Genomic DNA, 20029 nt, shown 5'->3' on the forward strand with positions numbered 1-20029 from the left:
TCACTTGTACTGTCTCAAGCCTAATAAAGATATGCAAAAAAACCAAAAACCTGTGTATGCTTTTCAGCCACCTATGTATAGCATAAGGCACAGCTGTTTGTTTTCACGGCTACGGGTTTATCATATGACGCAGATCCGCTTGTTCTCTGCATTGGATACGATTGTATAGAGAGACAGCGGCTGTGTGTAATATTCTCGGGCAACAAAATAACTTTATATGTCCAGGCACGGATTTTTTTTTTTTAAAAAGACATGGCTGGAAAGCACAGACAGAAGCCAGAATTATAATGCAATTTAGTACAAGTTTCAGGAGAGTATATAGAGGCTAACAAGTCAATGTTACTCGAAGGTGGCACTTTTATTGGCAATAGATCACAGTAGAATGTATTATCTCGTTATGTTTTTGTAAAGTTCTAGTAAAATATATAAACATAGGTGATTCTATACGCACAGTGCTGTTTCTCTGCATGTCTGTCTTTGTTAAAAAGGATGGGAGTTGCCAATTTAATTGTTCAGTCAATTATCAACCCCTTAAACCAACAGAACACTGCCCCTAGTGGTCATTTTACTATTTAAAAAAATTACAGAATGTTATAATGGCATCACCAAAAATAGATTACACTCTATTGTAATAGAATTTTATTTGAATTGTGTGTAACATTTTTAAACATTAATTGGGAACCTGGCAAAATTGCATATTTTATTCACTTGGGATGCTCAATATAAGACATACTTAGCGATATTGAATTTTTGTCCTGCGGGAGGGGGCGAGGTCGGAGGGCGAGAAGGGGCGGGTTGCAGGAAAGCGCGTCATTTTGACCCCGCCCCTGTGACTAAATCTACATTTTGTCACCGGAGGAGGAGGCAAAATGACGCTATTCACTGCAAATTGCGCGATTGAGGAGAATTGCCTGCTCTCCTGGACGTCCGGGAGACCTGCTCGGAATTCGGGAGTCTCCCGGACATGGAGAGTGGGCAAGTATGGTATAACATAGGAAGGTGTAAATATACCAAATAATCACACTTACCAACTCTCCCGGAATGTCCGGGAGACTCCCGGATTCGGGATGGGTCTCCCGGACTCCCGGGAGTGTATGGCAATCTCCCACATCTACCCACTTCACATCTCCCACCTGCAGCTCCCGGGAAGCCAACTACAAGTTGGCAAGTATGCAAATAATTGGTGCAAGAAAGGTGCGTGCTAGGTTAGGAGAGGTGCTCCCAAGTCACAGGTAGGTCTCCCTGAGGCCGGCATCTCCCACCGGCCCTTGTGAAAATGGTGAACTCGGTGTCACAGAAACAGGGTTCTTCTGGCTGATAAATTCACGTGGAATTTAGCATGTTGTCTGTAGCTCCACGTGGCTTGCTTTCCTCTGGGTGCTCCGGTTTCCTCCCACACTCCAAAAAAACCATACTAGTAGGTTAATTGGCTGCTATTAAATTGACCTTAGTCTCTCTTGGCCTGTATGTGTATATTAGGGAATTTAGACTGTAAGCTCCTATGGGGCAGGGACTGATGTGAGTGAGTTCTCTGTACAGCGCTGCGGAATTAGTGGCGCTATATAAATAGCTGATGACTTCAGTGTTAGTCCCAATCCTTTTGGGCTCATAGAATCGGGACCATCTCGCTACACTCTGTTATTGGCTTATTAGTAGTAGACAGAGGTAGGTAGCGTCATAAACGTTGACGGGAGGAGTTAGCGAGATACAGGAGTTTTGGCGCTTACCATGGAGAAAACAAGTTGGTAATAGGGTTGGGGTTAGGGTTAGGGTTAGGGTTATTCTGTGCCTTGTTGCAAAAAGTTGATCTTGTTTTAAATGATGTTATTTTAACAAAATTTTAAGGGGTGGATACTGCACAAATTAGGAAGGTGTTCCTGGACAAAATAAAATGCTCCGCTGGCTTCGCATTTTCTGTCCACATTGGGTTAATACAATAAAAAAGCACAAACCTGTGTTTGGAAATGCCCCAGCTGTTAAATAAAAGATCTATAGTCTCATGAAACCATGTCCTAGGTCCAAACTCATTGCCAGTTCTAATGAATAGGGCGACGAACGTTTACAGACCAACTCGATACGTGCCGTAAATATCTGATTACAAGCACATCAGCAAAAAAACCCTGTCTTTAAATACATTTTCCTTCGTGGCCGAGCAAGGATTAATGTCACTGTCAAGTAAATGATGATTAATGTAGCTGTTAAACACAGGACAAATGGATGGTGGAACTGACCACACAAATCTTTTTTTTTTTTACAATTATGTCACTTTCAGGATGTGCTAAATAAAACGAGCTGACAGAACTATTGCTTTTGGATGAAGTTCACCAATCTTATGTTGGCCCAGTAGTCCGTGCAGGCTCAGAGCGGTTGAACCAGACTCAGTGCCCCTCACAAAAGATTTGGATTTGGGGAGAGGGCGATTGAACGTTACACTCTCGGCCTGGTCGAGAGTTTGCAGCTCAAGCGATAGTAACCTTGAACAGGACATCATGGCTGAGATCTGGCCAAATCAATCTAGTTACGTCAAGAGGACAACTCTGCTGGGAGCGTGAGGATCCCCTGCTTGTGGGCCAATGAATTGGATAGCGCTGGAGACCCGATATAAATCGCCAGTACGTGCAAGGATTTTACAATCCACTTTAACATTTGTAGACTTTAACTGGCCTCAAAATGCAGCACGTGGAGGCCGAAAATAGGCACCGATTACCATTAGAGATGCTCGGGCTCGGTTTTCTGAAAATCGAGTCCACCCTGAACTTAGCGGATCCGAGTAGGCTCGTGCGCCGGGCTCGGTACTTTCGCGGGTCCTCGGATCTGAATCGAGGCAAAACTTCATTGTTGCGTTGTCGGATCTTGCAGGTTTTGGATTCCATAATTACCTCCCTCCCCAGGAGATCCGGCACCATTACTCACACAGAAACAGGGGTAGCAGTGTTCTTGTCACTCTCCAGTCTCCAGTGACATTGCTCAGTGCCATTGCTCACACAGAAACAGGGGTAGCAGTGTTCTTGTCACTCTCCAGTCTCCAGTGACATTGCTCAGAGCCATTGCTCACACAGAAACAGGGGTAGCAGTGGTCTTGTCATTCTCCAGTCTCCAGTGACATTGCTCAGAGCCATTGCTCACACAGAAACAGGGGTAGCAGTGTTCTTGTCACTCTCCAGTCTCCAGTGACATTGTTCAGTGCCATTGCTCACACAGAAACAGGGGTAGCAGTGTTCTTGTCACTCTCCAGTCTCCAGTGCCATTGCTCACACAGAAACAGGGGTAGCAGTCTTCTTGTCACTCTCCAGTCTCCAGTGCCATTGCTCAGTGCCATTGCTCACACAGAAACAGGGGTAGCAGTGTTCTTGTCACTCTCCAGTCTCCAGTGACATTGCTCAGAGGACTCCAGTTGTGACTCTCTCCACTGATGGTCAAACAGAGGTTTATTGAGTTTGCTGGGACTTGCAGTTAAGAAACATGGCCCATTCCTGATACAAAGTTACTGGTTGAAGACAGTGAGAAAAGTATTTTACGTCACTTAAAGGAGAAGTGGCTCAGCAGGATAGTAACTGGGTTCTCTACTTGCAGGAATAGAGGAGCCTCTGGTTCAAATCCCCTGTTAGTTTTCATTTTCATACATTGAATGTTGCAGCTGACAGAAGACAATGAGAACAGTATAAGTGAGCCCAGCTGACTAGTAGTGAGGTGCCCATGGACAGTCATAGTACAGGCCCTGCTTTGAATTCACAGTGGCTTCCTTTTATCACATTTCATGTTGCAACAGGCTTGATGAAGTCTATGAGAAAAGTCTCTCCAGTCCATATCTTCCACAAATGTTCTAGCTTGGTGGCCAAGTGTTCAACTCCCCATCAAGGTATCATTTACATCTCCTTTAATTTTACTTTTGCCCCCTTGATGGTATTGATATAAGTCTCACTGCTGCTGACATCATGTACTGGCTCAGTGGACTAGTGGCCAGGGTTGCTGACTGTGATGCTAGAGGTCCCGGTTTGATTCCCCAGACAGGCTTGATGGGCATTCCTATGTCATTAGCCTGATCTGGGGCTGGTTATTGGGTTCTCTCCATGATGATGTGTTAAATTGTTTGTGCAGCATTCTTTAATATACTTGGCTGTTGTAGTGTCTAAAAGAACAACAGCCAATGTATGAAAAGTATCACTCTACTTTCTTAACGTACTACTCTTTCCACAACTCTTTCTTACACTTTTAACTAGCACCATTCCTGTACAATGTTTGCAGTGTGTCAGGGCGCATTATCCTGCTGATAGTGGCCTCTGCCATCAGGGAATACCGTTACCATTAAGGGGTGTACTTGGTCTTCAGTAATGTTTAGGTAGGTGATACATATCAAAAAAAAATTCACATGATTGCCAGAACCCAAGGTTTCCCAGCAGAACATTGCCCAGATCATCAACACTGCCTCCGCCGGCTTGTCTTCTTCCCTTAGTGCATCCTGGTGCCATCTCTTCTCCAGGTAAATGACACACGCACCCAGCTGTCCACATGATGTTAAAGAAAACACGATTCATCAGAGCAGGCCACCTTCTTCCATTACTCCATGGTCCAGTTCTGGTGCTCAGATGCCCATTGTAGGCACTTTCGGAGGTGGACAGGGGTCAGCATGGGCACTCTGAGGGGTCTGCGGATACGCAGCAAGCTGGCACCTTTCTATTATAGCCGGCATTAACTTTTTCAGCACTAAGTTAGATAGTGTTACTCCTATTTTTTCTTTTTTGTTTAAAACTAGAGGAGGGAAGAAGGGGAAGGTTTGGGGAGAGTGGGTTCAGATACAGTGTGAAACAACATTTCAAAAGCTTTTCTAACAAAAATAATTTTAAGTATATAATGGCATGGCCTGAAATAGCTGTAAAAAATCTAAATAAAATGAGGTAGCTTATGTGTCATGAAGGATTCTGTCTTATACGATCATGAGGAGGATCCAGATGTGGCTTCAAGTATGGTCAAAGACATATTGCAAGACATATACTCATATATAAATAACTCTGAGTTACGGTTATATCATTGTGTGAGTGGAGGACAATTGATGCCGCACAGTCAATGTGTCCTTAAGGGGGAAGTCCAACTAAAGTCATTATTGTAGGTAGGTGGGTTCCAAATCAACAATGTTACTCAGATATATTCCTCCAGTCTTAGCAGGGGCGGATCTACACAATTGCTCTACCCTGGCCCATTTCTGATTTCTAAGGCTGCCGGCGGCTGCACACTATGTGCAGGTCCGCTCGGCAGTGACAGTGTGCTGCCCCGCTGCTCTGATTGTGTTTAAAACACAATCAGAGCAGCCGGGCAGCACACTGTCACTGCTGAACGGACCTGCACAGTGTGCAGCTGTCGGCAGCAAGCCCCTGCTAAGGGGGGCGATCGGGGCGATCGCCCCCCCCCCCCCTGGATCCGCCACTGAGCCTTAGGTGCCAAGTTGTAAGTGCCATATAACTCCTGTGTAAACTATATTGTAACCCTACCTGTGTCTCCAACTACTGCTATTTTACTCTTCTCTCCTTTGCTTCCAAACTACTCGTGAGGTTTGTGTCAGGTCTCTAGGATTTATGTTTGTAGTTATTGGGTTGTTGGATTCCAGTAGCAGGAAAACACAGGAAGAGAATTTAGTGAGAAGAGGTACTGTACCTTTAAATACAAAAAGTGAATCTCATACAGCAGCAAGTCCAGGGATTAGATAAGGTACCAGAGCCAGAGAAGGTAGTTGTCTAAGAGCCAGGGGTCAAAAATAATCAAGAAGTCATCCAATAATCAGAGGTCAAAGCTAGAGAGGGCAGTCATCTGTAGCCAAGGGGCAACAGGATACAGAGTGCTGGTTTAAGGAGAGAAGTTCAATCAACTCGTAGTGTGTTGTTCCCAGAAAGCTGCTTATATAGGCCTGAACATGTGGATGTAACCTCAGGTGCTGGCAACTAATTACTAGCAGCAGGTCATTAGTCCATGCTCCGATGCAGGTTTACATAGAAGTAAGGAACATAATGCAACAGCTTATTAACTGAGCTTGTGTTTCACTGCACATTGTCCAACAGAGTTGTCAGGTCAAGTAATATGAGTGTCTATGTCTGTGGATCGGCAGCGCCATGTTGGAAAAGAGGCATAAACCTAAATGGAAACCCCGACGTGCAGACAGTGAAGATATCAGTGCATATGAAACTTGTGGACCAACCGCAGGGTAAAGTCAAGGACTATATAAGCATGAGACCTGACAGCTTCTCTCCTCTGATTTGATCCTCAGCCATCTGTAATTGGGGTTTCACTATCTACCTTCCACTGAGACTGTCCTGACAGCTAAGTCGATGGATCCCTTCTCCATGCTCATCTTCCTTGACCTCTCTGTTGATTTTGATCCAGTTGACCACCCTCCTCTCCTGCACTTTCCACTGCCTTGAACTTTGTGACATTGTACTCTTCTGGTTCACCTCCTACCTCTCTGAATGCTCTTTCAGTGTCTCTACTGCTGGCACATCCTCCACTCACACTATTTATCGCGGCTCAATACTCCTCAAGGCTGTGTTCTTGGTCCTCTGCTTTTCTCTCTTTATAGATTATCTCTCGGTGAACTAATATGCTCCTTCAGCCTCTAATACCCCCTCTATGCAGAAGACACCTAAATCTACCTCTCCTCCCCGACCTCTTGCCTTCTGGGGAAATAAAAACATATTTTCGTATGTGGGCACCATACGAGAGGAAGGAGAGCCCCAATCTGCCCACTGTCTGACAGCTTCTGCCATCAGAAGATGCAAACTTTTGCCATTCCGCACAGGCAGCCATCTTCAGGGGCTAATTCCTGTGCTTCCTGTAAAAATGGATGCAAGACATTACAAAGCATCGTTCGCTTATCTGCTGTTTATTTGCAGCTTTGATATTGGGGCTTCTGACAGTATTAAACACAGAGTTACACAACTTGGGAGGAAGGGAGGGAGATGTAGGTGGTTGGAGGGAAGTGCAAGCTATGCCCTCATTGGTGCTTGCCACACCCACACAAAGTTGGCCACTCCCGCACATCACTGGCCACACCTCCAGTGGGACGGCACTTCTCACAATAGGCCCTTTATCATTTTCAGCCCTAGGCCCATGTGGCCCTTAATCTGGCCCTGGTTAACTGTGAGGTTCAGACAGGGCCGGCGCAACCCTTGGGCAAAATCAGACGGTCATCCAGTATGCCAAAATTTCAGGTCGCACCTAAAACACTGTGTTTTTTCGTTTTCCTGGCCACCCTGGAAATTTAAATTAAACACACTCCCATGTGCAAAAACAAGGCCTTAATTGATTTGGTGCAAAGATAATAAAGACCGATATCAAATTACTTTCTATGGATTACCGTTTACAATACCAGCCAGGTGGCAGCCTTGTCACCCAGCGCTCATGCCAAGGGGCCGGTTCAGCTTATCTCTCCCATGATCATGAACATTATCTCAAATATCTTCAGTTCTGATAACCTACTGAAACTCTTACTCATATATATTTGTCAATGGTGTTAATAGCATTTAATATATAAGCAAACTTGTAAGTTTACTGCTCCTTTAAATGTTGCTGCAGGATAAAAATCTCGATTATACTTCTGGCTCCGTACTAGAGACTTCCGACTAAATAACGCCAAGATTTCTGAAGCTTTAAAGTCTATCTTCTCCCAATGTAATTAGCGCTGTTCAGTGATGGGGAGAAGTTATTAGGAATGAGAGGCCCCGAACTTCTGCACGTTGCTAATCTGGCTAATAATGCTGCTAAACCATTACAGCGAGTCATATTACACAGCAGCTGTCTTCTCAAGAGACATTACATCCCAGGCGACTGTATGATGTGTGTTCAGTCCGCTGTCTGGAGGGACGGCTGCTCTGCAGTCCAGTGACCTGTACACCTTATACACCTATACACCTTATACACATTATACACCTTATACACCTTATACACCTTATACACATTATACACCTTATACACATTATACACCTTATACACCGTATACACCTTATACACCTATACACCTTATACACCTTATACACCTTATACACCTTATACACCTTATACACCTTATACACCTTATACACACTATACACCTTATACACCTTATACACCGTATACACCTTATACACCTTATACACCTTATACACCTTATACACTTATACACATTATACACTTATACACATTATACACCGTATACACCTTATACACCTTATACACCGTATACACCTTATACACCTATACACCTTATACACCTATACACCTTATACACATTATACACCGTATACACCGTATACACCTTATACACCTTATACACCTTATACACTTATACACATTATACACCTTATACACCTATACACCTTATACACATTATACACCGTATACACCGTATACACCTTATACACCTTATACACCTTATACACTTATACACATTATACACCGTATACACCTTATACACCTTATACACATTATACACCTTATACACCTTATACACATTATACACCTTATACACCTTATACACCTTATACACCTTATACACATTATACACCTTATACACCTTATACACCTTATACACATTATACACCTTATACACCTTATACACCTTATACACCTATACACCTTATACACCTTATACACCTTATACACCTTATACACATTATACACCTTATACACCTTATACACATTATACACCTTATACACCTTATACACCTTATACACCTATACACCTTATACACCTTATACACCTTATACACATTATACACATTATACACCTTATACACCTTATACACCTTATACACCTTATACACATTATACACCTTATACACCTTATACACATTATACACATTATACACCTTATACACCTATACACCTTATACACCTTATACACCTATACACCTTATACACCTTATACACCTTATACACCTTATACACCTTATACACCTTATACACCTTATACACCTTATACACATTATACACCTTATACACATTATACACCTTATACACCTATACACCTTATACACCTTATACACCTTATACACCTTATACACCTTATACACATTATACACCTTATACACTTATACACCTATACACTTATACATCTATACACCTTATACACCTTATACACCATATACACCTTATACACCTATACACCTTATACACCTATACACCTTATACACCTTATACACATTATACACCGTATACACCTTATACACCTTATACACCGTATACACCTTATACACCTATACACCTATACACCTTATACACCTTATACACCTTATACACCTTATACACCTATACACCTTATACACCGTATACACATTATACACCTTATACACCTATACACCTTATACACATTATACACCGTATACACCGTATACACCTTATACACCTTATACACCTTATACACATTATACACCTTATACACCTATACACCTTATACACATTATACACCTTATACACCTTATACACCTTATACACCTTATACACATTATACACCTTATACACCTTATACACCTTATACACCTTATACACCTTATACACCTTATACACCTTATACACCTTATACACATTATACACCTTATACACCTTATACACCTTATACACCTTATACACCTTATACACCTTATACACCTTATACACATTATACACCTTATACACCTTATACACATTATACACCTTATACACATTATACACCTTATACACATTATACACCTTATACACCTATACACCTTATACACCTTATACACCTTATACACCCTTATACACCTTATACACCTTATACACCTTATACACCTTATACACCTTATACACCTTATACACCTTATACACATTATACACCTTATACACCGTATACACCTATACACCTTATACACATTATACACCTTATACACCGTATACACCTATACACCTTATACACATTATACACCTTATACACCTATACACCTTATACACAGATACACCCTATACACCTTATACACCTATACACCTTATATACCTTATACACCGTATACACCTTAAACACATTATACACATTATACACATTATACACCTTATACACATTATACACATTATACACATTATACACCTTATACACCTTATACACATTATACACATTATACACCTTATACACCTTATACACCGTATACACCATATACACCATATACACCTTATACACCTTATACACCTATACACCTTATACACCTTATACACCTTATACACATTATACACCTTATACACCGTATACACCGTATACACCTTATACACCATATACACCTATACACCTTATACACTTATACACCTTATACACTTATACACCTTATACACCGTATACACCGTATACACCTTATACACCTTATACACCTATACACCTTATACACATTATACACCTTATACACCTTATACACCGTATACACCTTATACACCTTATACACCTATACACCTATACACCTTATACACCGTATACACCATATATACACCATATATACACCTTATACACCTTATACACCGTATACACCTTATACACCTTATACACATTATACACCTTATACACCTTATACACCTTATACACCTTATACACATTATACACCTTATACACCTTATACACCTATACACCTTATACACCTTATACACCTTATACACCTTATACACCTTATACACCTTATACACATTATACACCTTATACACCTTATACACCTTATACACCTTATACACCTTATACACATTATACACCTTATACACCTTATACACATTATACACCTTATACACCTTATACACCTTATACACCTATACACCTTATACACCTTATACACCTATACACCTTATACACCTTATACACCTATACACCTTATACACCTTATACACATTATACACCTTATACACCTATACACCTTATACACCTTATACACCTTATACACCTTATACACCTTATACACATTATACACCTTATACACTTATACACCTATACACTTATACATCTATACACCTTATACACCTTATACACCATATACACCTTATACACCTATACACCTTATACACCTATACACCTTATACACCTTATACACCGTATACACCGTATACACCTTATACACCTATACACCTAATACACCTTATACACCTTATACACCTATACACCTTATACACCTATACACCTTATACACCGTATACACATTATACACCTTATACACCTATACACATTATACACCTTATACACCTATACACCTTATACACATTATACACCTTATACACCTTATACACATTATACACCTTATACACCTATACACCTTATACACATTGTACACCGTATACACCGTATACACCTTATACACCTTATACACATTATACACCTTATACACATTATACACCTTATACACCTTATACACCTTATACACCTTATACACCTTATACACCTTATACACATTATACACCTTATACACATTATACACCTTATACACATTATACACCTTATACACATTATACACCTTATACACATTATACACCTTATACACCTATACACCTTATACACCTTATACACCCTTATACACATTATACACCTTATACACCTTATACACCTTATACACCGTATACACCTTATACACATTATACACCTTATACACATTATACACCTTATACACCGTATACACCTATACACCTTATACACATTATACACCTTATACACCGTATACACCTATACACCTTATACACATTATACACCTTATACACATTATACACCTTATACACCTATACACCTATACACCTTATACACCTTATACACCGTATACACCTTATACACCTTATACACCGTATACACCTATACACCTATACACCTTATACACAGATACACCCTATACACCTTATACACCTATACACCTTATATACCTTATACACCGTATACACCTTAAACACATTATACACATTATACACATTATACACATTATACACATTATACACCTTATACACCTTATACACATTATACACATTATACACCTTATACACCTTATACACCATATACACCTTATACACCTTATACACCTATACACCTTATACACATTATACACCTTATACACCTTATACACATTATACACCTTATACACCGTATACACCTTATACACCGTATACACCTTATACACCTATACACCTTATACACCGTATACACCTTATACACCTTATACACCTTATACACCTATACACCTTATACACATTATACACCTTATACACCTTATACACCGTATACACCTTATACACCGTATACACCTTATACACCTTATACACCTTATACACCTATACACCTTATACACCGTATACACCATATATACACCATATATACACCTTATACACCTTATACACCTTATACACCTTATACACCTTATACACCTTATACACCTATACACCTTATACACCTTATACACCTTATACACCGTATACACCTTATACACCTTATACACCTTATACACCTTATACACCTTATACACCTTATACACCTTATACACCGTATACACCTTATACACCTTATACACCTTATACACCTTATACACCTATACACTTATACACCTTATACACCTTATACACCTTATACACCTTATACACATTATACACATTATACACCGTATACACCGTATACACCTTATACACCTATACACCTTATACACCTATACATCTTATACACCTATACACCTTATACACCTTATACACCTTATACACCTTATACATATTATACACCTTATACACCTTATACACCTTATACACCGTATACACCTTATACACCTTATACACCTTATACACCTATACACTTATACACCTTATACACCTTATACACCTTATACACATTATACACCTTATACACCGTATACACCGTATACACCTTATACACCTATACACCTTATACACCTATACACCGTATACACCTTATACACCTATACACCTTATACACCTATACATCTTATACACCTATACACCTTATACACCTTATACATATTATACACATTATACACCTTATACACCTTATACACCGTATACACCTTATACACCTATACACCTATACACCTTATACACCTTATACACCTTATACACCGTATACACCTTATACACCGTATACACCTATACACTTATACACCTTATACACCTTATACACCTTATACACCTTATACACCTTATACACCGTATACACCTATACACTTATACACCTTATACACCGTATACACCTTATACACCTATACACCTTATACACCATAGATACCTATACACCTTATACACAGATACACCCTATACACCTTATACACCTATACACCTTATATACCTTATACACCGTATACACCTTAAACACCTATACACCTTATACATCTATACACCTTATACACCTATACAACTTATACACCTTATACACCTATACACCTTATACATCTATACACATTATACACCTTATACACCGTATACACCTCATACACCTCATACACCTCATACACATTATACACCTATACACCTTATACACCTTATATACCTTATACATCTATACACCTTATACACCTATACACCTTATACATATTATACACATTATACACCTTATACACCTTATACACCTTATACACCTTATACACCGTATACACCTTATACACCTATACACCTTATACACCTTATACACCTTATACACCGTATACACCTATACACCTATACACCTTATACACCTATACACCTTATACACCGTATACACCTTATACACCTTATACACCATAGATACCTATACACCTTATACACAGATACACCCTATACACCTTATACACCTATACACCTTATATACCTTATACACCGTATACACCTTAAACACCTATACACCTTATACATCTATACACCTTATACACCTATACAACTTATACACCTTATACACCTATACACCTTATACATCTATACACATTATACACCTTATACACCGTATACACCTCATACACCTCATACACCTCATACACATTATACACCTATACACCTTATACACCTTATATACCTTATACATCTATACACCTTATACACCTATACACCTTATATACCTTATATACCTTATATACCTTATACACCTTATACACCTATACACCTTATACACCTTATACACCTATACACCTTATACACCTATACATCTATACACCTTATACATCTATACACCTTATACACCTATACATCTTATACACCTATACATCTTATACACCTTATACACCTATACACCTTCTACACCTTATACAGCTATACACCTTATACACCTATACATCTATACACCTTATACACTTTATACACCTATACACCTTATACACTTATACACCTATACACCTTCTACACCTTATACATCTATACACCTTCTACACCTTATACATCTATACACCTTATACACCTTATACATCTATACACCTTATACACCTATACATCTATACACCTTATACACTTTATACACCTATACACCTTATACACCTTATACATCTATACACCTTATACACCATATACACCTTATACACCATATACACCTTATACACCTATACACCTTATACACCTTATACATCTATACACCTTATACACCTTATACATCTATACACCTTATACACCTTATACACCTTATACACCTATACACCTTATACACCTTATACACCTTATACACCTATACACCTATACACCTTATACATCTATACACATTATACACCTTATACACCTTATACACCTTATACACCGTATACACCTTATACACCGTATACACCTCATACACCTCATACACCTCATACACCTCATACACATTATACACCTATACACCTTATACACCTTATACACCGTATACACCTATACACTTATACACCTTATACACCGTATACACCTTATACACCTATACACCTTATACACCATAGATACCTATACACCTTATACACAGATACACCCTATACACCTTATACACCTATACACCTTATATACCTTATACACCGTATACACCTTAAACACCTATACACCTTATACATCTATACACCTTATACACCTATACAACTTATACACCTTATACACCTATACACCTTATACATCTATACACATTATACACCTTATACACCGTATACACCTCATACACCTCATACACATTATACACCTATACACCTTATACACCTTATACACCTATACACCTTATACATATTATACACATTATACACCTTATACACCTTATACACCGTATACACCTTATACACCTATACACCTTATACACCTTATACACCTTATACACCTTATACACCGTATACACCTATACACCTATACACCTTATACACCTATACACCTTATACACCGTATACACCTTATACACCTATACACCTTATACACCATAGATACCTATACACCTTATACACAGATACACCCTATACACCTTATACACCTATACACCTTATATACCTTATACACCGTATACACCTTAAACACCTATACACCTTATACATCTATACACCTTATACACCTATACAACTTATACACCTTATACACCTATACACCTTATACATCTATACACATTATACACCTTATACACCGTATACACCTCATACACCTCATACACCTCATACACATTATACACCTATACACCTTATATACCTTATACATCTATACACCTTATACACCTTATATACCTTATACACCTTATATACCTTATATACCTTATATACCTTATACACCTTATACACCTATACACCTTATACACCTATACATCTATACACCTTATACATCTATACATCTTATACACCTATACATCTTATACACCTTATACACCTATACACCTTCTACACCTTATACAGCTATACACCTTATACACCTATACATCTATACACCTTATACACTTTATACACCTATACACCTTATACACTTATACACCTATACACCTTCTACACCTTATACATCTATACACCTTTTACACCTTATACATCTATACACCTTATACACCTTATACATCTATACACCTTATACACCTATACATCTATACACCTTATACACTTTATACACCTATACACCTTATACACCTTATACACCTATACACCTTCTACACCTTATACATCTATACACCTTCTACACCTTATACATCTATACACCTTATACACCTTATACATCTATACACCTTATACACCTATACATCTATACACCTTATACACTTTATACACCTATACACCTTATACACCTTATACATCTATACACCTTATACACCATATACACCTTATACACCATATACACCTTATACACCTATACACCTTATACACCTTATACATCTATACACCTTATACACCTTATACATCTATACACCTTATACACCTTATACACCTTATACACCTATACACCTTATACACCTTATACACCTTATACACCTATACACCTTATACATCTATACACATTATACACCTTATACACCTTATACACCTTATACACCGTATACACCTCATACACCTCATACACCTCATACACCTCATACACATTATACACCTATACACCTTATACACCTTATATACCTTATATACCTTATACATCTATACACCTTATACACCTATACACCTTATATACCTTATATACCTTATATACCTTATACACCTTATACACCTATACACCTTATACACCTATACATCTATACACCTTATATGCCTATACACCTTATATGCCTATACACCTTATACACCTATACATCTTATACACCTATACATCTTATACACCTTATACACCTATACACCTTATACAGCTATACACCTTCTACACCTTATACATCTATACACCTTCTACACCTTATACATCTATACACCTTATACATCTATACACCTTATACACCTTATACATCTATACACCTTATACACCTATACATCTATACACCTTATACACTTTATACACCTATACACCTTATACACCTTATACATCTATACACCATATACACCTTATACACCATATACACCTTATACATCTATACACCATATAAACCTTATACACCATATACACCTTATACACCTATACACCTTATACACCTTATACACCTTATACATCTATACACCTTATACACCTCATACATCTATACACCTTATACACCTTATACACCTTATACACCTATACACCTTATACACCTTATACACCTTATACACTTATACACCTTATACACTTATACACCTTATACACCTAATACACCTATACATCTATACACCTTATACATCTATACACCTTATACACCTTATACATCAATACACCTTATACACCTTATACACCTTATACATCTATACACCTTATACACCTTATACATCTATACACCTTATACACTTATACACCTTATACACCTAATACACCTTATACACCATGTTATACATACATGTTCTTCCATGTGTGACAGATATTCTGATAAAAAGTTATTGAGCATAAACAAGTATTCTACAAATTTGCATATTTAAATTGACTCTCTACAGCCATTATTACTGGTCATATTACACCTTGCTGGGTATTATTACTGCCCATATTACACCTTGCTGGGTATTATTACTGCCCATATTACGCCACACGACTCGTTCTTCCAGAAACGACCGGTCCTCTCTGGACGTGGTCACTCCTGTTATATCTGCAGAGGTAACAAGCAAACACAAAACAACCAGGCGTCTTATGTGGCGCAGGGAGATTTACTGTCCTTACAGCTTTTGGGTTGACTGGAAAATTCATCATCCCCCCTACATTGTAGCCATTGTTTTGATTGTCTTTGCAATAAACGCTGCTGCATGTTTACATTGTAAATGGCCAATCCACACCCAGATTTATGGCGTGGATCAAGTTCTGCATAATTCATTTTCCTCTCCTGTTTGCCAAAAACATTGTCCAAATGAACGATGGCATAGTGTTTTTATATTGTTTTGTTATTCTAGCAATCTGCGTCATGTACGAAGCTTCACTAATTACTTGCATGTGACATAAATAGTGAGAAATAGAGACAAACAGAGAGAGTACATCCAGTGCATGTGTCCGACTTCTGTGATGGCATCTTATGTCCGTGCTATGGAAGATTGGATACAATAACTGATTAAAGGAACAGATCCACTACAAGATTGTAAGAAAAGTCATCTATTAATTGATATTATTGCTACTCTCTGATACCTGTACTGTGTATGCCTCCAAGGCCTCAATATATGAACAAGTCTCATATATATATATATATATTCTCCTATTTCACTACACAGGTGTGAGCTGGCAACTCGCAGAGGGGTCGTGCACCGGCTGGTGAGTCAGGGAGAGTACTCTGTCAGCCAGTAGCGGAACTTTATTGTTAAATTAGACAATCGCCCACCTCCGCACGGTTCCACCTGCGCACCACCTCCGCACGGTCTCACCCCTGAGCACCACATCTGCACGAGCCCACCCCTGTGCACCACCTCCGCATGGTCTCACCCCATACACCACATCTGCACGGTGCCACCCCTGCGCACCACCTCCGCGCAGTCCCAAATGATGTTCGGTGGCCAGAAATGTTTCTTATATAGACAAGTTGTTACTATGATGTAACAATGACCCTCCTTATGTCAGTCAATTGTGATGATACTGGTGTGGCTGGTGGATGTGACAAACGTGTTGGGTAGTAGCTGTGATACGGGTGTGGCTGTTTGATATGGGTGTGGCTGTTTGATATGGGTGTGGCTGTTTGATGTGGGTGTGGCTGTTTGCCAGCCATCCCTAATTTCCAGGGACAGTCTCAAATTTTAAAAAAAATTCTTGTCCCATCAAAATGTCCCTATTTTTCAATATTGATCAATATTGATCAAGTGTACATTATAATTCCAATTATTTTACATATTGAATCCTATTCTTGCTATCTCGTTTCCCTTGGCTGTGTAAGTGCATTTTAATTACAATACTCTTCAGTAGATATAAAATGATTTACATTATAATCACGCCCAGCATTCATATTATAATGGGGTTCATATATTATGGTGACCTGTTTTTTTTAAAAAAATTATAAGCTTATGTGACCCTAGTGAACCGTTAGCATAAGACCAGAGGGGGGGCATGGTCAGTTTTTGGAGGGGGTGCAAACTATGGATATAGATTACAGAAGCCATTTCTTGTAAATGAACAGTAGTACAACACGTGTCATAGCTGCGACTACAAATATACACAACATGTCTAATCAGAACATTGGCCGTCTCCTGCCAAATACACTGCTTCCTGCAGACATCTCCTTCCCAATCTCCCGCCATTGTCCTGGAAGTATGACTTATAGATCCTTTTAAGTGGGTAAGGGAGCATGGAGGGATGTGACAAAACGCAGTTCCCGCACCTGGAATACTGTGTACGATTCTGGAGACCATATCATCAAAAAGACAAAAAAACGACAAACTATTCAGTGATGGGCTTCTACAATAGTGCATGTGCTATATAACAAAAATTATCATTAGAGACTACATGCCAAATATTATACTGCTTAGAGGACAGAAGGGAGTGATAGAAACGTAAAGATATTAATAGTTCAGGATGGCCTAATTCTTTACAATAAGAGAACTTCTAGAATAAGGAGACATGTTTGGAGGGGAAAAGACTAAAGTGTAATTTAAGGTAGAACTTTTTTTTACCAAAAGAGCGATGAATTCATGTAATGAACTTTCATCATTTGTGGTAAGGGATCATACCCCACTCCCCAGTCGGTACCACCCTATTTGTGTCTCCCCCTCCCCTTTAGGATGTAAGCTCTCAGGATCAGGGCACTCTTTCCTTGTGTTCTCCTTCTAATATTCCATCAGCCCCAGTACCTCTTGTCCTGCTTCCCTAGCCCTGATTTCCTGAGCTCAGTCCTACTTCCCGCTGATTACTACCATCACTCTCGCTGTCATTCATATAATTTGATCTACATTACCGTGTTTCTGTATATTTATTCATTCAGTATGTCTGGTCTTCGTATTTTGTTCTTCATGTATCATGTTATGTGTTATAGATCGCTGCTTTCTGCATATGTCACGTACGGCGCTGTGGACTCTTTGTGGCGCATTATAAATAAAAGATAATAATAATAATAATTAACCAGTCACGCTGTGTTAATTTGTTGAACACGCTATCTAAG

The 20029-nt window shown here is 38.8% G+C and overlaps 1 protein-coding gene across 2 annotated transcripts in view; it reads left to right on the forward strand.

The window, feature by feature from the left end:
* The window catches only part of LOC142101201 (discoidin domain-containing receptor 2-like), a 129169-nt gene that overhangs the window by 78251 nt on the left and 30889 nt on the right, over positions 1–20029 (forward strand). The window contains exon 1 of one of the 2 annotated variants that reach the window (XM_075185476.1): positions 18178–18198. The exons of the other annotated variant lie outside the window; for it this stretch is intronic. The gene's annotated coding sequence lies outside the window, so the exon portion shown is untranslated. Of the gene's footprint in view, positions 1–18177; positions 18199–20029 lie in introns of those variants that run through there. 2 annotated transcript variants of the gene reach the window in all.

This window comes from Mixophyes fleayi, chromosome 9 (assembly GCF_038048845.1).
Source record: "Mixophyes fleayi isolate aMixFle1 chromosome 9, aMixFle1.hap1, whole genome shotgun sequence".
NCBI classification, from domain to species: Eukaryota; Metazoa; Chordata; class Amphibia; order Anura; family Limnodynastidae; genus Mixophyes; species Mixophyes fleayi.